General features: G+C 36.7%; 1 protein-coding gene and 1 non-coding gene across 3 annotated transcripts in view; one reads left to right on the top strand and one right to left on the bottom strand.

The window, feature by feature from the left end:
- The window catches only part of YES1 (YES proto-oncogene 1, Src family tyrosine kinase), an 86,041-nt gene that overhangs the window by 37,632 nt on the left and 24,220 nt on the right, over positions 1-24,189 (bottom strand). The window lies entirely within an intron of this gene.
- On the top strand, positions 16,643-16,746 carry LOC122204355. The gene has a single exon (XR_006195637.1). It is a non-coding gene; the product is annotated as a U6 spliceosomal RNA (small nuclear RNA).

The raw sequence follows: 24,189 nt of genomic DNA, 5'->3' as shown, positions 1-24,189 counted from the left end.
ATGGTGATTCTCAATCTCTAATTCAACCAAAAGTGGTTCTAACATGTTGGCTACCTAATAATCTTCATGAAGTAGAATTCTGTCCATAACACTCTTTAAGATAAATCTGTCAATGGCTTCCTACTACATACAGGATAAAATCTCAACTCCTTAATTTGGTATTCCAAGTTACTTTCCTAACCTGCTTTCACATCACTATTAAACTTCTAAAACACAGACTTAGGGGTGGGAAAGACAAAAAAAAGCGCCATTTAGAAGTTAACTACACAAATCAGAGATTGTGTTTTAGGCAGAGACAGTAGAATGTTCAAAAGCCCACAGACAAGAGAGAACAAAGTGGATTTTTGAAACCATAAGTAGTTCAGTGCTAAAGTACACATAAAAGAGTAAGAAGAGGAAAGAGGAGGCCAAGAATACATAGCAACAGGGACCAGAGCCTATATCACAAGGATCCTGTATTTCCTTCTAATTAACACAAATCGCTTTAGATATATGAACATTCATTTTTGTTGAAAAAATAATTTACTGAATTGTAACTTGATTCTGAATAATTCTATCCAATAACCCAGCAGATTGTTTCCCCCAAAAGGGCCAAGCATAACAAGTATTCTAGAAATACTTGCAGGGTTTCCAACCATTTCCTAATTTACCAATCCCATAAGTCAGATAAAAATGTTTCTCAACTTTGTATGTATGTAGGTGGTCACATATCAGAATTACCTATATTGAACCTGCTTTGTAACAGTATGACTAGTGGAGCTGGGACAAATTTGATACATTTTTAATGCATCTGGCTCAATCATTAGCAGGTAACACTTTACACTGTACACCGTATTAAGGTATTTTAACAGTACTTTATACACTATCCTTTGTTTTCATAGTACTTTATTACTTAATTTGATCCCATAATAATTCTAACAGTTACCAGCCAAAGAGTAAGGATAATCGCTACATCATATAAAGAACCTGAAGCCTAGGGAGGTTGACCTGCTCAAGGAGAAGAGGTTGAGTCTTCAGAGTTCTATGCTACCTTTTTTCCACTATCCATACAGAACCTTTAGGGAAGCCTTGTGTATGCCATTTTCTGTTCGTTGATAAGTTATTAAATATTAGCCCTTTAGAAAATGTTACAAACGTGATAACACTATTGGCAGTCAGCTTCACTGCCCCACCTATAAATCTAACTGAAAACAGTACCGCACCCCTCTGTACCATGACCATGTTGCCTTATTATTAGTAACAGAATTAATATTTCTCAGATAACTTAACATACTTTTGAACTCTAAAAAAAACCCACTTGAATATACATTATATCTGTAAACTAATTCTAGCAAACTCAGCAATTATTACATTATATGCTGTATCCAGTTTGGGGGGCAGGGGGAAGCCCTAGTTTGGCATTTTGCCCAAATGGCTCCAGTTTACAACTAAGTTTTGAATCTGAAAGAAATCCCAAAGAAATATTTTATAGAATTTCTTAAGATATGAAATGATCAGTTCTCCACAGGTAACAGTGGTCTATAAGCCATAAACATAAGGGATGATTTTCCTTTAACTTTCATTTTCAAATCTCCTCCCTTCAGCGTAAATCAGGCAGGACTCGGAAAGAACAGAAAACATAGATGGGAAGGAGGAAACAGCAGACTACCAAAGGGCGTGCACTTTGTCTTGTAAAAGCAAACAAAGAACTTAATTTTCCAAGAGTCAAAGGAGAACAGAAAATATGAGCAACGGAAAACTGAGCTTGCAGTGCTCACTGACAGCAATTTTCTACTTTTTTTTTTTTTAATTTTTAGATATACAAGCAATTGACCTGAAAGAAAGAGTAAGCCTACTCATTCTAAATTCCTGGTGATTCCTTGTTGTTTTTTGTTTTTTACTTTATTTTTATTTATTTAGAGAGAGAGATAGACAGCAAGCAGGAGGGGTGGAGAGAGAGGAAGAGAGGGGAATCCCAAGCAGGCTCCACTTTGTTAGCACAGAGCCAGACACAGGGCTCAAACCCACAAACCAAGAGATCGTGACCTGAGCCAAAATCAAGACTCAGACACTTAACCGAATGAGCCACTCAGGCACGCCCCCCGCCCTTGTGGTTTCTTTAATGAAATCTGGCATAGAATCAGCCATAAAAAGGGCCTAATATAAAAAATTTGTGAAGAATTGTAAAGAATACTTAAAATGTATTGCATTAGGAAATTAGTAGTAATAAAAATCACTTACAAATTAATGTAAAGCCCCAAGATTTTTAAAAAAGTATTCAATTCAACATGGAATTACCTCTGGCCACTTTAGGCAATTATTAAAACCAGTTTGTTGCTGGGGCGCCTGGGTCGGTTAAGCGTCTGACTTCAGCTCAGGTCATGATCTCGCAGTCTGTGGGTTTGAGCCCCATGTCAGGCTGTGCTGACAGCTCAGAGCCTGGAGCCTGCGTCAGATTCTGTGTCTCCCTCTTCTCTCTGCCCCTCCCCTGCTCATGCTCTGTCTCTCTCTAAAATAAACGTTAAAAATGTTTTTCTTTAATAAAAAAAAGTTTGTTGGTAGAAAGGCACTGATAAATATTTATCAGGCATCATTCCCTTTATAAATTCAGTCAACTCTTGAAAAAAAGAAAAGCTGATTTTATGCCTATCTTAAGAATTTTTAGGGGCGCCTGGGTGGCTCAGTCGGTTAAGCGGCCGACTTCGGCTCAGGTCATGATCTCACGGTCCGTGAGTTTGAGCCCCGCGTCGGGCTCTGTGCTGACAGCTCAGAGCCTGGAGCCTGTTTCAGATTCTGTGTCTCCCTCTCTCTGACCCTCCCCCGTTCATGCTCTGTCTCTCTCTCTGTCTCAAACATAAATAAACATTAAAAAAAATTAAAAAAAAAAATTTTTATCCTCTCAGATTTTTACATCTTACCTTATTAGTGTCCTTCATGGAGATTTTATACTTGCAAATTACAGTAAATAATTAGATATTACTTTCAAGTCCTTAAATCAATGAAATGCTCCTTAGGCACTGTTTGGATTCTTCTTTAGAGTTTCAAAACTTAAAAGCATACAATGCAATTATTTCTAGAACAATGTATATATCCCTTCTGGTTTTTATCTAAGACTAAAGAGAAGGAGAAATTAGATACACACACATTTTTCGAAAATTTACAAAACTGACCTGAAAGTCTTTAATTTTGCCCAAATTCCCATGATGTTTAATTTATTCCCACCATGCTTTTGCTGTGACAACACCTTGAGTTTCAATGTATGTTTTAGCCACAGATCTAAAACTTATAAATTTAATTGGTATATAAATTGAATACATAACTGTAAACATGAAATTAATACAGAAGATTAGGGAGAGGAAGCTTTCAGCAACATAAGAAACCAACAAGGAACAGTCAGGTGTGCTTCAAAAACCAAAATAAGTCACATGAGGGCGAGCTTGGCTGGAGATGAGTTTACCGAAGCTAGGCAAGAAGGAATCAGTTTAATCTGTTACAAATCTCAAAAACTTGAAACCTTTCTGATCTTTGATACCTTTTGGTGCAGGTCTTGTATTCTATTCAACCACTAGCTTTTTCTCAGGAATTAGCAGAAGTTGTATATCTGCCTCTCATACTCAAGGTAATATTTCTTTTTTTTTTTAATTAAAAAAAAAATCTTTATTTATTTTTGAGAGAGAGACAGCGTGCGAGCAGGGGAGGAGCAGAGAGAGAGGGAGACACAGAATCTGAAGCAGGTTCCAGGCTCCGAGCTGTCAGCACAGAGCCCGATACGGGGCTTGAACTCATGAACAGCAAGATCATGACCTGAGCCGAAGTCGGATGCTCAACCAACCCAGGCCACCCAAGCTAATATTTCTAAGTAATAGGAGTAAGAAAGTTTTTTTTAAATAAGTTTTCATTGCTATCCAAGAATTTAATTGTAATTTGTGCATATTATGTATGTTTAAAACCACTTTTTCCAGTTATAAAAAACTGTTTTCAAATTTTAGATGTACAGAAGTTATAAATACATTTTTTTATTATATGTGCTGCCCAAGCTAGCACAATAAACACATTCTTTTAAAATACTGTCTTCCTTTTTAGCTTATTCTCCTACCTAATATCCTTTCTCAAGCAAGATGATGTGTTACTACATGTAGTTTATTTAAATTTTTTTAAATGTTTATTTTTGAGAGAGAGAGAGAGTGTGTGTGTGTGTGTGTGTGTGAGTGGAGGAGGGCAGAGAGAGAGAGGGAGACACAGAATCTGAAGCAGGTTTCAGGCTCTGAGCTGTCAGCACAGAGCCCCATGTGGGGCTCGAACCTGTGAACCACGAGATCGTGACCTGAGCCGAAGTCAGACACTTAAACAACTGAGCCATCCAGATGCCCCAACAGGTAGTTTAATTGTTAGAGCCTGATACAAATTAAATGTCTGCTTCAAAATTTTAATTGCCAAATGTTAAAAGATTTTTTATTTTAATTTTTAACTTTCATTAAGCAAATTCTATCCTGTCATCAATAAATAAAAAAAGCGTATTTTAGGTATACACTAGGTACTTAAATGCTCATTGCTCCATTTTCTTAGCTTGTTTCATTCAAAAATTAATGCCAATATAGTTCTCTGGATATTTACTTGGTAAACAGGTGTTAAATACCAATTTTGCCTTTCAATAGGCCATTTTTTACTTCTAAAGTCCACAGAATAATGGTAATTTTACAGTAGAATGTCAAAGACAAGCAATGACTTTCTAGCAATTTGCTGGAAGAGATTTGCTAGAACATGATTTTACTTTTTAAATTAATAGAAAAAGTCTCTCAGATCTAAAATATCAAAACTTATTACATGCATACCTGTAGGCACTCTCTTCCAGAAACATAAAGGGTAAAGATGAAAGATGAAATCTAGTTTTGTCAAAATATTCACTATAGGAGGCTCCTTTAACTGGGCAGCCACTGGAACACCTTCCAGAAATCTCAAATTTACCATTTTCAAAATGGGACCTATCATCCTTCCCATCAAAATCTACTCTTCCTTCTCTGTCACCCATGTTTCAACAAATGTAAGTATATACTGCCTTAGACACCTGACAGTTATTCTTAACTCATACTCCATATATCCAATCAGTCACCAGGAGCTGCTCATACTACACTGAAATCTCCAAAATTCTTCTACATCTCCTTCAACTATTTACTACTTCCCTTGGGTACTAATCACTGTCTGTATTATTGCAAAAGCTTCCTTTACTATCTCTGTACTTCTAGTGTCACCATTTCTCCAGTCTTTTCTGGCTATAGTGTGAAGATGTGTTTTCTACAAAGAAAATCTGATTAAGAGTGTGAAACTAAATAAAGGAAATCTCATTTAAAATGGAGTCAGGAGGCCAGAAGAGGAGCCTTCCAGCCCCACCACTTGTCCTCAACCACAGGCCCCAACAGGAAGAAACATACATTGCATTCCCAACAAGAAGAAGCCCACTTTACTTCTCCAAGAGGAGGGAATTTCTCCTTGACCAGTAACAAGCTCAACCAACAGAAAAATACCACAACTCAGTCAATGAGAAACCATCACCATATCTGAACTCTCACTTCCTCCAAAGGACTTTTGTTCAACTTCCAACTTCCTCCTTTTCTCTAGAAAGTAAAGTTCTTCTTTGATCTCAACTTGCCCCAAATTGCAATGCTATGCTATTCCCAGATAAACCCATTTTCCTGGACAAAATAACTGACAGTTTTAAAGGTTAACAGGAGCCTTCAATGACCCCAACCCCCTCCTGCTCCCAAAAATAAAGTCCAAACCCCTTAATATGAACCAGAAGACCCCGCAGGGTTTGTTTTATTTACCTCTCCTTGCTCATCTCTTTACATTAATCCCCTACATTCTATGCTCCCTACATACTCAATTTCTTTTAGATCTTCAAATGCACTATGTTCTCTTCATAAATGCTAGGCACAATCTACCTTTCCTTATGCTTGATTTATAACTACCTAACCTTCAGGCTTTAGCTTAAACATTCGAGGAATCTTCTCTGACCTCTCAAGTGGTCTTACATTACATTTTATTCTCTCCCACCACCATTTACTATGCTGAACTGTCACTGCCTATTTGTCTCTATCCTCCTCTGAACTGTAAATTCTGGGACAGCAATTTTTTTGTCTCTATTGTAGCTTGGCCTACCATCTACCCCACAGCTGATATCCAGTATTTTTAGAGTGAATGAGTAAGCACTAACTTTGGAGTTAGACCTACATTTCAATCCTGCTTCTGTCACTTATTAGCTACTGTGATCCTTTATCAAATTACTTAAATTGCTCCTAAACCCAAGTTTCCTCTTTTTGCAAGGATTAATAATACCTATCTTGCAAGGTTGTGACAAGTAACTGACATTATATACAGAGCAGCTAACACATACCTGAACAAAAGGCAAGTGTTTGCTTTGGTTAAGACTCTTCCGGCTATAAGGACAGGATCTGACTAGAGGTAGCTTAAACAAAACAGAGTATTTTTATAAAGCCTCAGGAGTTTCACATGCAATTCAAAGTCATAAAGAAAAACTAGAACCAGGAACTTAAGTAATAAAATGTAAATTTATTTGCTTTCCTTTTCCTGGTCCTTCTGTCTGCCCCATTTCCAACCCTTTCCTCCCCATCTTCTCCTCCCCTCCCTATTTATGCATCTCTTTCCTCCTTCCCTCTTGTGTGTTTGTCTCAGTCTCTGCCCATCCTTCACCTCTGCTACCCTGTTCATCTACTTCATTCTTGTCTCCTGTGGCAGAATGACTTTTTTGATTCTTTACAGGGTAGAAGATGGCTGCCAATAGTTCCAGAGTTATGGATCTTCATTTTAGAGCTACACAGAGGGATTTTAAGTATCAACTTCAAATTCCTAAAGAACTCTAGCCCACACTGGGTCAGCTGTCTGCATGTGGCTCAATCCCCTCCAGCTAGGAGGTAGGATCACCACTGAAACATGACAGATGGGGAAGGTCTCAGAAAATGAAGGAGTTAAAGCAATCAAAACACTAGGGGCTTATTACTCCATCCATTAAGTAAACACTATTAATGCTTCACAAGAATTATTTAAGTGAATTAGCTCCAATAAGAATATATTAGTAATTAGTCAAGTTTTAAGTGACACTTAAAGAAGTGTCATTAAAGATTTTAATGAATGGAAAATGTGGTATCAACATGAAACATGTAAAAAGGATTATCCTCTTTATTTTTAACTTTCTGAACTTCTGATCTGAACAGTTAATGGTGCAAAACAGACTACAAATATACTTATTTTTTAATATAAAAGAAAAAGATTTAAAGATATTCTAAGAAAGTTTCAAATTGTACAGCACACTTTTAGCTAGAGACCCAAACAGAGCTGGGAAAAGATCTCAAAAACACTTTTTAAATTTTGAATTAGCACGTATCTTGTTCCAAACTGAACAGAAAAGAAAACCTTATATAAAGTGGGATAAACGTTTGGGAAAAATCATCACATAACCTTTTATAGCTCCGTAGCAGTAAGTATAGATCCAATGTTATAACGAAACTAAATCTGAGAGCTCAACTTAGTTGAATTGGAAAAATCAGCATAAAACATTAAGGAGGGAGTTAATATATCTACTTCCCTACCTGTACATAGATTTTTCTAACCTTCTATACATATCATTTACTGGTTAATTTTTTACCTGATACTAATATTTGTAATATACAACTAATGAAGTTTTTTTAGCTGTTTAATAATAAACAAAATACAGATGCTATTTAAAGGAAACAAGAATGGTAAAATTACTGAGTCTTCCCAAATTTCTTATTGGCAAAAAATGTCCATTTTGAGATATACATATTTTGTCACGTATGTGGCCAAAACTTTTCTTATTAATAATGGCTCGTATCTCCGTGAGTTCGAGCCCCGCGTCGGGCTCTGGGCTGATGGCTCAGAGCCTGGAGCCTGCTTCCGATTCTGTGTCTCCCTCTCTCTCTGTCCCTCCCCCGTTCATGCTCTGTCTCTGTCTCAAAAATAAATAAACGTTAAAAAAAAAATTAAACAAAAAAAATAATGGCTCGTATCTTCAATGGTTACTGTCTAGACTAAATAAGTTAGTGCATCCATCACCTTTTTACTTTATATACATCTGCTATTTAAATTTTAATATGTGATCATGGAGGAAATTTGCAGTTACAAAGAAAAGAAAAATTCCCCTTAGCTATGTAACCTAACACATTTTCAGGTCCTAGGAATTAGGATGTGGATTTTTAGGGGAAGCCATAATTCTGCTTGCCACAGTGCCTATATCTGTAATCAATACGTTGCCAAAATAATATTGACCTATTAGGGTTTAGACGGTGAACATGTTTTGGCTCGAGATGTATCATGTGTTAGTTAATTATGTACTAAGGAACATAACTTTTCTAAATTAGGAGACCGGTTTAATTTACTTAGCACTTCAAAGCAAAACCAAGTGGTTGAGTCCATCTAGTTAACTCCCTTATACAAGTGGGTCTTAGAGGGAAATAAGCCAATTAAGAGATACTATCTTCCTCTTCCCTTATCAAACCTCTGAAGTACTAGCCCTGGTGGGGGAGAAAAAGGAACAAGTAAAACTGGCCTTGTTCTAAGTGCCTGGAAGGAGACAAAAGCATTGTAAAAGGCCTGAATCCTGGTAACAGGGCTGTGACTGGCATTACCATAAGCCTGTTCAGATGACATTGAATCCAACTGTTCTTCAAGGCCCCGTAATGAGAATTCGACAGGAAGCTGGTCTCAGCAGAGCAATTACCAAGATTATCAGGAATTTAAAGATGGGTGACTTCCTTTGTTACAACACCAAAACAGGGAGGCATCCCCCCCCCCCAGAAGATCCCCCCCCCCCCCAGAAGAGAGAAGGGTACTTGATACAAGTACTTAATTTGGGTGAATTATTTGTGAATTAGCTTACTCTAATAGGATTTATCTGTAAACCCCCAAATCAATGCTCATGGCACTTTTGTGGTTATTTGCAGACATGTGCAGGGCTGTGAAAAATTTAAGTTGCCAGACCCACATATCCCAAGCTCAGGTCAAACAAGGCTCTTATACTGTAAATGACTGTCCTTTCTGCAGTCTATCTAGTGTCACTTTTTGTATGTGTGTTTTGTTGGTGATGTCACAGTTTCAATTGGCCCGCAGGTGTTAGTGCTAAAGTGCTGTCTAGGGTTCCTAAACCAAGAAGGCTGTGGTGTGCCTATTCGGGCATCAGTTACAGTGCTATTTGTGAATTCAATGTTAATGAGTCAACAGAATACATTAAAGATGTCACACATGGAACAGAAGTACACATGAAACAAGATTATGAATTGATCGGTTGACAACAATGTTGTAACCAGAGGCCCACAGGAACCTAACCTTGTATTTCCTCTAGGAACAATGATCAGTACGCACTAATCCAGTATTCAAGTGACTTCTAAACATAACTACTGCAAATGACAACTGACTATATATGAATACTTCAACAGACAAGATTTCTAGGAGCCAAAAATTACACTTTTTCAAAGTTGTAATACATACTGTCAAATTTCCCTCTAATAATAAATTTTTAAAAGAAAAATCTAAAATGCTACTTTTAAAAGTATAGCTTGTTTGTTCTATTTTTAAATTATGTCTTTAAATGAATTTAAGCTCCCAAGAATATCCAAACCACTTTCGCATTTTTAAGTGAATTAAAATTCTTCAATTGTTACATTTTATTGTTTTGCCCCAACAGTTAAAGTATTGAATTTACTAACCATGTACCTAGTTATCAATTATAAAACAAAAACCAATGTGAGCAAATTGAGAACAAGTGGTTATGACATTCATGTTATATGAACATATGAATATATTAAATACATATTTAATAATGTGCACATTCACTATATTTCAAAAGGTTTTGATAAATAAGTGAATAAAGGAAAAACTAAACACAACACACCAAGAAGTAGTCTGATTAAGCATGTACGGTAATAAAACAACTTATGAACTGAATTACAATCTAGTAAAAAATAATGCATTTCTCTTCATTAGATAATGACAGCCACAAAAACAACAGATGACACTTAATGAACAGTTACTACATTATAGCCACTGTGCTTAATATTTAAAATGGCTTATCTCATTTAAGTCTCAAAATACCCTGAAAAACAACTGCAGTTATTTTCCTTACTGATGGATGTAGAACCCAACCAAGGTCATACAGCAAGTGAGGGAGTAAGACTCCAGAGCTCCAGTGGCTTACCAGCGTCAAACTGAACATATTTAAAGCCTCAAGCTGTACAAACATGTCTCCATAGTAGCCTCAGGTATTTATTAAAAATGGAAGATTCATGATCTCAGTCCAGGTTTAGTGAATTAGAATTTCTAGAGGTAGAATTTAGGAGTCTACATTTCAACAAGACATACCAGGTGATGAGCAGCAACAGTGACATTTGAGAGCCACCACTTTTAAATATACTACTGACCCCTTATTCCTATGCTAGAAGCACACTATAACCAGGAAATATTGTGCCTTCTCCATCTCCTCTGTGTCTCTGTTCATATTATCAGCTCCCTCTGGAATGTTTTATTTATTCTTCAAAACATACTTAAATCCCACCTCCACCAAGCCTTCACTGAATGTGTGTTTCTCTTCTCTTGATCTGCCATTGAACTTTAAACCTCCAATACAAAATTTCTCTCAGGTCTATAGTAGTAGCACATTTAATTGATAAACAAGAGAGAGCAGTTTCCTTTTTATCTCCTAAAAAGCTTAATTAATTAACATGGTGCCTTGCCTGGAGTAGACATAATTTTTTCTTTTAAAGTTTGTGGGACTTGACCCAAAAGATAAATACTAGTCAACAAAGTAATGTTTAAGTCTGACTTCTTAAACGGAAGGGAGTGTAGATAAAAAGACTGTATATAAAACAAATAAAAATAAATTTAACCCATAGTAACTTAACATGTATCAGGCTAATTTACTAGTTACCTACATCTCCTTTAAGCTCTAAAGAGTTGATAATGCTTATGACTTCAAAAACTGCTCTAGCCTCACAATGTCAGTATAAAGTGGGTGACAAGAAAATAGCAGCTATATGAGAAAGGCAAAATGCATGGTGACCATTTCCAGACACTTCTGACATCATCATATCAGTTCAGGGTGGCAACAGCAATTGACAATATTAGTTTTCTGCATCACTTAACATTTAGCAATAGCCATTACTTCCATGAAGAAATACTACAGATATTTGAATACATTAAATTTAAAGGAAGAAAGTATTTGATACATATCAAGTTTTTATATAGTTGAGCTCCATGGACCATATCTATATCATAAAATCATATGTATCTGCATGACATGTGTTCTGACAAACTTCATTCCATCTACAATTTAATCTCCAAAAAATATGAATTTGCCTGCTTTTACTTTTTTAAGTAAAAAAATTAATGTGCAAACACTGTGAATCTGATGAAGCTGTTGCATTAAAATGAGACAAAGATCAGGGTGCTTCGTGGCTCAGTCAGTTGAGGGTTGGACTTTTGGCTCTGATTCTGTGTTTCCCTCTCTCTCTGCCCCTTCCCTGCTCAGTCTCTGTCTCTCTGTCTCCAACTCTCTCTCGAAAAATAAATTTTTTTTTTTAAATTTAAAAAGATAGGAGACCTAAACAAATCAATAAGCAAGAAAATACTTAAAACCTTTTCCAAAAATCAATTACAAAAGCATGTATTTAAATTTTCTGACCCTTACATGAATAAATTAGTCCTATGCTCTTTAATCTCTTCAGAAGCATTCAGGAAAAAGCTTCCTGCTTATTTTTTGCTGATAGCCCAACGCTGACAGAGTTGATCTGGTGTCTCTATGGAGCCAAAAAGTTGGGGGAACAAGGACAAGATCTAGTGAAGAGGTTCTGAGTCAGGTAAATCTCCCCCCACCCCACCCCCCCGCCAAGAATCCTCTTTTGAACTGCTAGCAAATACTGGCATTACTTAGTCACCAGCTAATTAGTTTTCCTGGGGAAGTAACTGCACTGAAAATCCCTAATATTCTATAACCACCAAGGACCAGCAGCAGTGTCCTCTCCTCTCCCACTATATTTGATCACCAAGTATAGTTTTGTTCTTGTTTTTCAAATTTAGAGTGTAGGACAACTCCAAAAATGCAGTGCAAATAATAATGTATATTTTTCTACTTTCTAATCTTAAAATATATCTAATTTGTCTTTCAGTTTTTCTAACTTTTGATATAAAGATTCATCAAAGAGAGAAGTTCTGGCCATTTGTCTTTTAGACATTTCAATTTTCTTGGTTTTAGTATTGTTTCAACAGACATTCTGAGTTATCAAATACTTCCTTCCCAACCACTCCTAACAGAGTAATAGGTGCCAGAAGAATGCTAGGGCCAAGGAGCTCTAGCACAGAACTCCTGAAGACCCTCAGAATTTCCTAACTGGTAAGAGCAATAAAGGAGAAAGGAACACCTTTTGTTATTCATTAGAGGCCCCTTTCAACCACACCTGAGTTTACAGTAATGTAGTAATTTTTGGAAAGCCCCTGAGGGTAGAGGGGCCAACCATGAGTGGACTTTCAAGCCCACCACACACTCCCACCTAAGGGAAGGGAAAAGAAGCTGGACGTTGAGCTAATAACCAAAGGTCAGTGATTTAACCATTTATGCCTATGCAAATAAGGCTCCATAAAAATCCTAACTGAAAGGGTTTAGGGGTGCCTGGGTGGCTCAGTTGGTTAAGTCTGACTTCAGCTCAGGTCATGAACTCGTGGCTCATGAGTTCAAGCCCTGTGTCAGATCCTGTGCTGACAACTCAGAGCCTGGAGCCTGCTTTAGATTCTGTGTCTCCCTCTCTCTCTGCCCCTCCCCCGCTTGCACTTTGTCTGTCTCTCAAAAAATAAACAGTTAAAAAAAAAAAAAAAGAAAGAAAGCTTCAGAGACCTTCCACGTTGGTGAACATGGGTAGAGGTGCCAGGAGGGTGGCTTACCTGGAAGTCCATGCCCTTTTCCACATACTTTGCCTTATGTACCTCTTCACCTGGCGGATCCCTGAGTTGTACTCTTTTATAATAAACCATTAATCTAGCAAGTGAACTATTTTCCTAAATTTTATTAGCCATTCTAGCAAATTATCAAACTGAGGGGGAAGTTACCAGAACTTCCAAAACTGTCCCAGTTGGACAGAAACTGTGGGTAACGTGAGGGTCTACTATTTGCAACTGGCACCCGACGTTAGGACTGGGAGAACAGTCTTAAAACACTTAGCCCTTAATCTTTAGGACCTAAAGCTAACTCCAGGTAAACAGTGTGAGAATTGAACTGAAGAACGCCCAGCTGGTGTTGAAAACTTAACTGGTGTGGGAAAATCCCCACACATCTGTTGACCAGAGTATTCTCAGGGTACTGTACAGAGGAAACAGTTTTCCTTTAGCGCGTGTTTTTTTTTTTCTTTTTCTTTTCATTACTATACTGGACAGTACTCATAACCACCGTTTATGCTTCTCTACTAAAAAAAAAAGATGCAGTTTATTCTCAGAATGTAAGAATAGTTTTTTACTAGCATGTCTATTCATACCATTAATTAATTGTATTAAAAAATGTGTGGGGCGCCTGGGTGGTTCAGTCGGTTAAGCGTCCGACTTCGGCTCAGGTCATGATCTCGCGGCCTGTGGGTTCGAGCCCCGCGTCGGGCTCTGTGCTGACAGCTCAGAGCCTGGAGCCTGTTTCAGATTCTGTGTCTCCCTCTTTCTCTGACCCTCCCCTGTTCATGCTCTCTCTCTCTCTCTCAAAAATAAATAAAACGTTAAAAAAAATTATTGAAAAAAAAAAACGTGAAGAGGCACGCCTGGGTGGCTCAGTTGGTTAAGTGTCCGACTTCAGCTCAGGTCATGATCTCACAGTCTGTGAGTTCGAGCCCCGTGTCAGGCTCTGTGCTGACAGCTCGGAGCCTGGAGCCTGCTTAGATTCTGTCTCCATCTCTCTCTGCCCCTCCCCTGCTCGCGCTCTGTCTCTCTCTCTCTCTCTCTCTCAAATATAAAAAATAAAACATTTAAAAAATTTTTAAAAAAAAGGAGTCGATGCTCCTTGGATAACTGGCTACAGCAAGGTAAGTTCAAGATGAACCTAGGACATCTCACACTAAAAAAAATAAAGTAGTACTCAAAAAATCATGGGAATATATCAAAAGTACATAGGAGCCATCTTGAAGATCTTGCTGGCCAAAAATAGAATAAATTTGAGCATCAAAATAAATAAGGATACTAATAACCTTTTGACTAAAAAAATATATAAATCATTCTAATAATAAACAAATGAGGAAGGAAAGGTTTTCTCTTTCAGAATCTCAACTAACACATGTAGAAGGAATCATAGAATTAGGAAAGTATTATTTTGCAACCAACGCTGCAGTAATCAATTCAGGCAAAACTCACTGATGATTGAGCTAAAACTATTTCCCCACATATTATTTATTAATTTTTTAAACATTTTTTTAATGTTTACAGTACTGTTGTACTTTATTTGAGCTTGGGAATTCTTTTTTTTTATTTTTTATTTTTTTAATGTTTATTCATTTTTGAGAGACAGAGACAGCATGAGCAGGGAAGAGGCAGAGAGAGGGAGACACAGAATCTGAAGCAGGCTCCAGGCTCTGAGCTGTCAGCATAGAGCCCGACACAAGGCTTGAACTCACGATCTGTGAGATCATGACCTGAGCCGAAGTCGGATGCTCAACTGACTGAGCCACTCAGGCGCCCCCATTACTTATTAATTTAAAAGAGAAAAATGCTAACTTCATGGTGAAGAAGCCTGACAGATATCACCTACCTAAGTGGTTAATACTGCCAATACTGGGGCAGACTAACATAGAGTGCTTCTTGATGGGCTATACTAGGAAGGCCACAATCCCTTTTATATAACATTCCTGCCCTAAATTCATCATCTGATCTAATCATGAGAAACATCTGACAAATCCTAAGGTACACTGTACAAAACATGTAGCCTGACTTCAAAAATACGAACATCTGAAAGACAAGGCTGAAGAACCGTGCAAATTAAAGAAGACTAAAAGATAGGACAACTAAATGCCGGGGATTAGATTCTGGATTTTTGTTATAAGGAAATTACGAGGACAACTAGGAAACTATCCATTATGGACTACTGTGTTTAGTTTCTTAGGGCTTCTGTAAAAAAATACCTATGTCTATATCTATGTCTGTATCTATGTCTATGTCTATATCTATATCTATATCTATATCTATCTATACATCAAGGGACTAGCAGGGCCATGTTCCCTTTGAAACTCTGGACAGAATCTTTTCTTGCCTCCTCCTAGCTTCTGATTATTGCTGGCAATTCTTGAGGTTCCTTGACTTGTGGCTGGACCATTCCAACCTCTGCTTCTGTTGTCACATAGCATTTTCCTCTTCTTATAAGGACACTGGTCATATTGCATTAGGGCCCATCCTAATTTGGTATGAATTCATTTTAACTTGATTATATCTACAACTACCCTATTTCCAGATAAGGTCACATTCACAGGTACTGGGGGTTAGGACTTAAAACTATCTTTTGGGAGAACACAACTCAACCTACAACTGTGTGTTAGATAACTGTTTAATAGTGATGTTAAAGTTTCTGAATTTAATAATTGTACTGTGGTTACATAAGAAAATGTCCCTGTTTTTAGAAAATACACACTGAAGTACTTAAGGGTAATAAGACATGATCTTTCCAACTAACTTTCAAATAGGGGAGTAGGGAGAGTGGGAATACCCACAGGCATATACACAGAGTGGGAATAATAAAATCAAACATAACAAAAGGTTAACAATTGGTAAATCTGGGTGAGGGAGACCTAGATGTTCTTTGTACTGTTCTAGCAACTCTTCTGTAACTTTGAAATTATTTCCCAATAACAAGGTGTTTTGGGTTTTTTAATGTTTACTTATTTTTGAGAGAGAGACAGAGCATGAGCAGGGAAGGGGCTGAGAGAGAGGGAAACAGAATCTGAAGCAGGCTCCAGGCTCTGAGCTGTCAGCACAGAGGCTGATGCAGGGCTCGAACTCATGGACTGGGAGATCATGACCTGAGACGAAGTCAGATGCTGAACCAACTGAGCCACCCAGATGCCCCAACAAGGTTTTATTTCAAACCACACACAAAATAACATCTACAAGTAAGTTTATCGAAAAGCATTTTGAGTCTATATTACAAAAATAAAACTCCTGGACTATAAAGAACCTCATTAAGTGGAAACCTATAACTTTTTTTTTTTTTTTTTTTTTTTTTTTTTAAGTATGGGGCTCAATACAGGGCTTGAATCCACCACCCTGAGATTAAGACCTAAGATGAAATCAAGAGTGAGACACTTAAGTCACCCAGACACCCCAGAATCATATAACTTTTTAGATGGTAAGAGTCATAATTAAAAGATGTCCATTCTTCCTAAATAAACCTAAATCATTAACATTATCTAAATCAAAATCACAATGAAGCTCATAAGGACAAGTATATGCATAAAACTAGCTGAGAAACTTTTAGAATTACTAGTAAATTCCAACCTCATTGTTAACAGCACAGGCTATGGAGTTAGAGAGCTGATTACAGTCCTAGCTTGTATGTGAATAAATGTAATTTCTCACAGCCTACATCTTCATCTGTAAAAATACGGATATTAAGAATACTAACTCAGTGTTCACTTTGGCAGCACATATACTAAAATTGGAAAGATACAAAGATTAGCAAAGCCCCCAGATAAGGATGAAATACAAATTTGTGAAGTATTCCATATTTAACAAAAAGAAAGAAAATTATTTCATTAAATAAAATGGCTACATGTCAGAATATTTAAGCCAGATTTTTAAAAGAAAAATAGAGTTTTGTGAGAAATGAATTAGTTAAAATATGATAAAATATTTATCATTTTGACTGGAACACAGACAATACTCAACTGAACGAATACTGAACTAGCTGCTGTTCTTGCTGTTGTTATCATGGTCCTCATCATCAAGCTATGTGGTACTAGCATAGGAATAAACAAGCAAATATCTGGAAAAGAAGGAAAGCTCAGAAACAGGCCTTTGAATAAATGAATTTGTGAATGCTCTAAAGGTAGCATTCTGAATCCATGGCAAAAGGATAGATTTAATAAAAAACACTGGTGAGCTACATCCTGAGGGGGGAAAAAAAAAGAGGGAGAGAATTGGATTCTTATCTCACAACATATATAAATTGCAGAGTTCCAGAGTAAAGAGTTAAATTACTTGCAATCTAGGACAAGACAAAAACCTACAGACAGAATTTTTTAAATGATCATCAGCTGTGGAAAGCATCCTTAAAACACAAAATCCAGAAGTTATAAAAAGGAAGTTATTTTTAATACTTTTTTAAAGGTAAAATGAAAAAATATTAGATGAAAAGACAAGCAAAGATATGGAGAAAGTGTTTGCAACATAGATACAAAGAATATCCATACAATATAAAAATACCTAAAAATCTATAAGAAAAAGAACCCAATAGCAAAATTGTCAAAGGTTATAAACAAGCACTTTACCACATGGAAAAATGCACAGTCACTTTCAATTGAAAAAGCAAATTACAATAATTTTAAGGTATCTTCATTCACACACATAACTAACAAAAATAAAACAAGGTTTGCAGATACTGTGAGATAAACAAACATACTTATATATTCCAGTTCAATCTGCCTTAACAACAGCAACAACAAATATGGAAATACATAACAGGAGCTTTGAACCCGTTACTATCCCTGGCTCTGAATATCATCAAAAAGATAAACAGCAATGCCAATTATGCCATTAGAAGACTTAATTACTAAAAAAAAAAAAAAAAAAGAAAGAAAGAAAGAGAGAGAGAGAGAGAGAGAGAGAGAGAGAAAAGAAAAAGAGACTTAATTACAGAAAAGGGAACATAAAACAGACCCAAAAAAAGGCAGTAGAAAAGGAATCACTGACCTTTACTGCTAGAAAGTAAGCTCATCAGGTCCACCCACTCACCCACAGTAAAGTACCACTAACAGATGACCTAGATACATTTATTTACTCAAACTCAAAGATGGCTCAATAATTCAATAAAGCACTTCTTCTTTATAAGCTTACAATTATTTATAAATGGTAACGTTAATAAACTGTCACAGAATTTTAAACAGGCATCAAAAGCAACTTTCAGTGTCTGCATTTATGAAAATTCACCTTATTTAAGGCATCATTTAGTCAATTTTCTTTTTTTTCTTTTTCAAGATGTCTCCCTGTCTCTGTGATTTCTCTATTAACTGGGGCCCCGATAATATCAGAAATGTCTTTCAGAACCTTCAGACAGAATTCTCCTGGACCTAGAAACTTGAAATCAACTGAAGCTAGATGCCCTCTTACCATCTATTATCTACTTACTTTCTTACTCTCTTTTCTAGCTTTGCTAACTTAAGGAGTATCTTCTTGTTACAGAAGTCAGGAGATAAAAAGAAGACATGCTAGATGTTTCCTGTTATCTATTATTTCAACTTTTCTGGATCTGTGGCTTCCCTTTTAACTTGCAGCTTTGAATTTATTTCTAAGAATCATCTATGTTGTCATTAGTTTTCTTTCTACTAGGCATCAATCATTCTAAAAATCCTATTCATCCTCTAACAATATCCTAAAAGGTTCTTGACCCCCTCTTCTACTTGAGTTCTATTATGAGTTCCTCCTTCTGATCTGAGGGGGAGGGGCACGGAGAGGGGGAGAAAGAGTCTCAAGAAAGCTCCGCAAGGTAGCTCCAGTGAGGAGCCTGATGCAGGACTCAAACTCAGTTCATGACCAGAATCAAAGTCAGATAGTTAACTGACTGAGCCACCCAGGTGCTCAAGTTCTAGTCATTAAAAACAAACAAACAATTAAGACCCATGGCTATGGGGATGGGGAGTAACAAGGTGAGATGGGAGGGGCTTTAGCTCCATCATCATTCCCATCTGCCACTATCCCCACCAAATTCTCTGATATGGCTAATTACTATCTTTTCTCAATCACTAAAAGGACTCCATAAATGCAGACACAATCCACAATTCTCCTGTGACCCCCACCCGCACCCCAAATCAGAGTGCTTCCCAAGCTTTTCATATAAAAAGCTTAGGGCATTTTTAGACTTTTCATTCCTTTAGGTGGTATACTGTCCATCAGAATCTGAAATCATAGACTCTTACTGGTTGTCAAATATGTTTCCTAAAGTCTAGGGCATACATCTTAAAGTCCAGAATTACTTTCCCTGTTACTTTTTAATATAAACCCAAGACAACATGGTCCCTATACCTCTAAAAAATTTTTTCTGTAATTTGCATATCACTTTTTTCTATTGGTCCTAATTAAGTTCAAATATCTTTATATCTTCCTTTACCACCTAAAACATGAAATTACATTTTTCCAGATGCTCTGCTTACAAAAAACAAGCTTCCAGAGGTGCTGGGATATTTGACTTTTTCCATCATTACCAGTCTGTATCTGTACTAATATTGTTGCCTTAAATTAAGAAGATACCATCTTGGGGCACCTAGCTGGCTGGCTCAGCCAGTAGACATGCAACTCTTGATCTTGGGGTCATGAGGGTATTAGCTAGGCATAGAGCTAACTTAAAAACAAAAAAAGATCATCTTTGTCCACACCTTTCAAATATTCTAACCATGTTTCTATAACCAAATAGTGTATTTCCATACAGATATGTAATCTTTTTAACTAATAGGTACTTTCTCTCCCCTGCTGTGGCAGAGACAACTACCTTCCACCAAAAATTCCTTTTCCCCTTCTAAGGTTGTCAATAGAAGGTAGCCCTGCCAAGGACTATTTTTCTTAGCTCTACTTACAACCAGATACATGCATATGACTCATTTACATCAACATAATGTAGGAGGAACTGATGTGTGCAGAGTTTTTAAGAAGAATGGTTGTTAGAGATATAAAATATTAAAAAAAAGAATCCCTTTATTGTATGTATTTTTCTTACTGGTCTTTAACATTTACCACTCACTGCCAAATCATACTTGCTTCTCCATCGGACTCCAGTACAATGTTTATCTGAATTCGTCCAGAGCACTGATGCCACTAGTCTAGCTTTAGGCCTGCCACTCCAAGGAGTCCGGAGTAAGAAGCATCTGCGGTTACTGTATGAGTTTCCAGTGAGAAGCTATTTGTTGACATTTCTTTTTCCCATGCCCATGGTAAACAAACATTGTTGGCAGACTGTTACACTGTCATACATTTTAAAACATTTAATAAGTGCCTACTAAGGTTCCAGATGCTTGGGGTAACCTCTGTACCAAAACAAAGATTCCTCCCTACCTCCATGGAGCTTATATTCTAGCGGCAGCCACTCACTCCCATCACTTAGTCTTGGCACTACAGTTTAAAACCTATCTGCCAACACACTTATGTAGACTTAATAAACACGGGCAATGATAGAACTGTTGCAGTAATGTGTGAAGGAGTTGTACTGTAGATATTCTATGTGGGATAATAATGCTACAAAATCAAGCCAGCATTCCTATTAGAAAACAATGCTCCAGCTTATTAAAGAGGACAAAGGGTACATTCTTACATACAACTGAAGAAATAAAAGGAAGCCAAAGAAAAAAGGCTTCTAAGGTGGTTAAGGAAATCTGTCAATAGAATCAGACACTGTGGTAAATGAGTAGCAAACAGAATTTCCATTTGGAGTGTTAGATGAGACTTTTGATCCAGAGGTAAAGAATTCATATAACAATAACATTTCTAGGAACAAGCCAGCATGGAAGAATCCCACTGTTTCCTTCAGAAGGAAGTGAAGCTTTGAATGGTTGTTGAGTCTGTACCAAGGTGTAAAAACTGCCATCTTATTGACAGGGAAAATTAGACAGTGTACTCTCTTTCTGCAGAATATCTGAAATGTGATGGAGAACCATTCAGACAATGCAGACCTTCCATCTATTTCTACCAACTCATCTAAGAATAAATGATTTAATTAGTAGAAATAAAAGCAATGTCGCACAATAGAAGTTTGAGCCAGTTTTGAGTCAGAACTCATATTTGAGCATAAACTTAGGGGAGGAGGAGAGACAAGGAAAGAGAAACTGACTATATACACATGTACTCCATATACCCCTTATAAACCCAAACTTACAAAAGGAAAGCATTTGCTACACTTTAGTGTAATACCCATCTTTTGCTGGCTTTGTTCTTTTGACGAATTAAATTTAGATTAAAAAAAAAAAAAAAGCTTCACTGGAAAAACATCCAAACACTGTCTCTTTGTTAATCTGGGTTGAACATCTTGTTATAAAAAGATAAAGAATGCTTTGGGATTAGTGTATCAGTTTTCCATTACAAAGCCAAACCTACAAAAGGAAAGCACTTGCTATCGTTTAGTGTATTAGCCCTTTTTTTCCAGCTCATATAATATCTGACCTTGATTCCTATTATGAAATATGTACCACAAAGCTACTTCAATTGAAAAGTATACATGATTGAAAATTCTCAGCCCCAATACAAATGCACAGTTTAAGGGAGAAGGAAAAAGATAAATTCCCCTTTCTTCCATAATGGCTCTTTATACCTAAGGAAGCTGTCTTATTGGAAACAGGCTTATTGTCAGATAAATTCAGTTCTAGTAACCACTAGTCCTGTGACCTCAGCCAATCACATATACTTTCTGATCCTCAGTTTCTTCACATGTAATAAATACCCATCTAATCCACAATGTTTGTGTATTTTGAAAAGGCATTTCAAATATTTAACTGTGACAATGCATATGAACTACATATGTAGAATAGCATCTGCCATAATACAGGCTTTCTTCCTTCCTTACACATTGCCTATGAGGAGTAAATGGGCGGGAAACAGAAAAAAGGGCAAAAAAGAGGAAATTATAAACTTCCACATTATATCCACTCCTCGTCTTCCCAAGCCCTTTTCTAGTTTCCACATTTTTGTTTCTCATTTCCAATCTTTTGAAACCTTCCCATTCTTCACACTGTCCTATAGGGATAGACTAGGCAGGCTTAGAGTGCCTAGAGCAAGCAGGTGAGAGAAAGCACAGACATTCCTGTACTTAAATTCAGCTTAAGAGCAAGGCTTCACTGAAAGGGTCTTGGCATCCCAATTCGAAACTCGTAACAGTGATTTTTAAATGGTGAAGGGCTGGGAAGGTGTGGAGGGAGGGTAACTCACAAGACAATGAGTTCATTCCCTGTATAATCAGAACATTCAGTAAGCCAAGTATTTCATATGTTCAAAGAGCTCAGATTTAAGAAAACAAACAAAACCTGAAAATCAATCAGAATACATTTACCAATGAAACACTATTATATCTGTTAAATGTTTATACACTCTTAATGGTCTGCCTAGAAATCTAACCAAAAAGGCTAACCTTCCAAGAAAGAATGTTTCCTGAGAAAAGATTTTGATTTTCAAAGACCTAACTGACAAACTTTGGGAACAATCTACTTATAATTGTGGTGGCTTCCCTCCCCCTTTTTATAAGATCTTTGTTGCAAACCTTAAAAAGCTAACCATTTCCTAACACCCATGCTTATCTATTTTATTCTAACTAGTAACTAAACGTGTTAAAGGGAAACATCCAGAACAATTACTCTATGTTTTTGTCAATTAAAAAAAAATAAATGTTTTAATGTTAGTGGTCATGATCATAGTGATCATAGTCATGATTATCTGTTAACTGATATCACATCTATGTGCTTCAATGAATAAAAGTTCTTATCTTTCTAATTTTACTGCAAAATAAGTCGGAAGTGTTGCTTAAAGGACTTATTTTCAAACCTGACTTCTTACAGTAAAACTTCTATATAAATGTTGTGGAACCTGCATCTGTCACACATATCTGTAATAAACTGTCTACAAAATCAAATCAAGTCTTCTGGCCTAGAGAATTAAATCAGTTTACTTGAAGCTAAAAGTATCCATTGCATACGGATCCATTAAAGTTTCAGATGTATCACACACTAATATTATCAAAAACCAGAGAAGTGTTAAACTGGATTATCACATTAAAAAGAACTACCAATCTACAAAATTTACAACAGTCTCATAATCATAGCCAGTCCCATCCAACTGTGAATTCCTAAAAGGCAGTAGTCACACTGCAATCATTTCTATACCACCAAAACCAGCACAGTATTTGTTATACCACAGGTTTAATAAATGGCCACTTGATGAGACAATACAACATTTCCTAGAGAAAAGTCCAGTGCCAAGTCTATGGGTCAGTTTTTTACTATAACCTTTATTTACCTGCTATCTAATTTTATTTCAAATTCTAGATTCTGAAACATTTCCTTAAAATGTTATCAATAGGAAAACTTCAACTGTAACAGAGCCACACATTTATATAAGGCTGAAAGAATATTAGAAACCATCTGGCCACTGTCTCTTATTTCAGATGGTGAAGCTGAGGTGCAAGGAATTTACTGAACTGACCAAGGTCAAATAGCTCTTTATTATCAAAAGTGGCATTAAAATCCAAATGGCCTTCTACCTTTTAGTCCTTTCCTTACTACACCATGTTGCCTTCTTTGCTCCTTTTCATATACCTGACAGTTATTATTTATTTTCATGTTTATTTATTTATTGAGAGAAACAGAGAACATGCATGCGCAAGCAGGGGAGAGGCAGAGAAGGAGAGAGAATCTCAAGCAGGCTATACATGGTCAGCACAGGGCCCGATGTGGGGCTCAAGCTCACGAACTGTGAGATCATGGCCTGAGCCGAAATCAAGAGTTGGACACTTATCCAACTGAACCACACAGGAGCCCCGTGACAGTTTTTATTTTTAAAATGCCCTTATCTGTAAAATACTAATTGCCTGAGAACAAATGCAAGAAATAAATAAACTTGGCACAGGACAACTGTAAGTATTAAATTATGTAGCAAAAGACACCAACTTTCTCCACTCCCATTTCTACTTAATGCTAAGAAACGGTAAACTATATTAAAAAATCAGAGAAGTGACTAGCCTCTATAATTAAAGAAAATCTAGAGTTTAATACTGGTAGGAACATAGACTGAAACCACAACAATCTTTCAGTGTTAGTGGTCAGTCCTTTCCTCTCAGTACTTCCTGTCTTCACCCACACCCCCAATAGCAGCAGACAAATCCTATAAACTGCATTCTTTTACATGCATTACATCAAGAAAATCAGGAGATTTTTTCTTTTTGTCCTTGGAAGATATGTACGTGAATGATTATAATACTGTCTCTAG

Source organism: Panthera leo, chromosome D3 (genome assembly GCF_018350215.1).
Source record: "Panthera leo isolate Ple1 chromosome D3, P.leo_Ple1_pat1.1, whole genome shotgun sequence".
Classification (NCBI taxonomy): Eukaryota; Metazoa; Chordata; class Mammalia; order Carnivora; family Felidae; genus Panthera; species Panthera leo.
The sequence above is the reverse complement of the archived record's forward strand: the minus strand, read 5'-3'. Positions and strand labels throughout refer to the sequence as shown.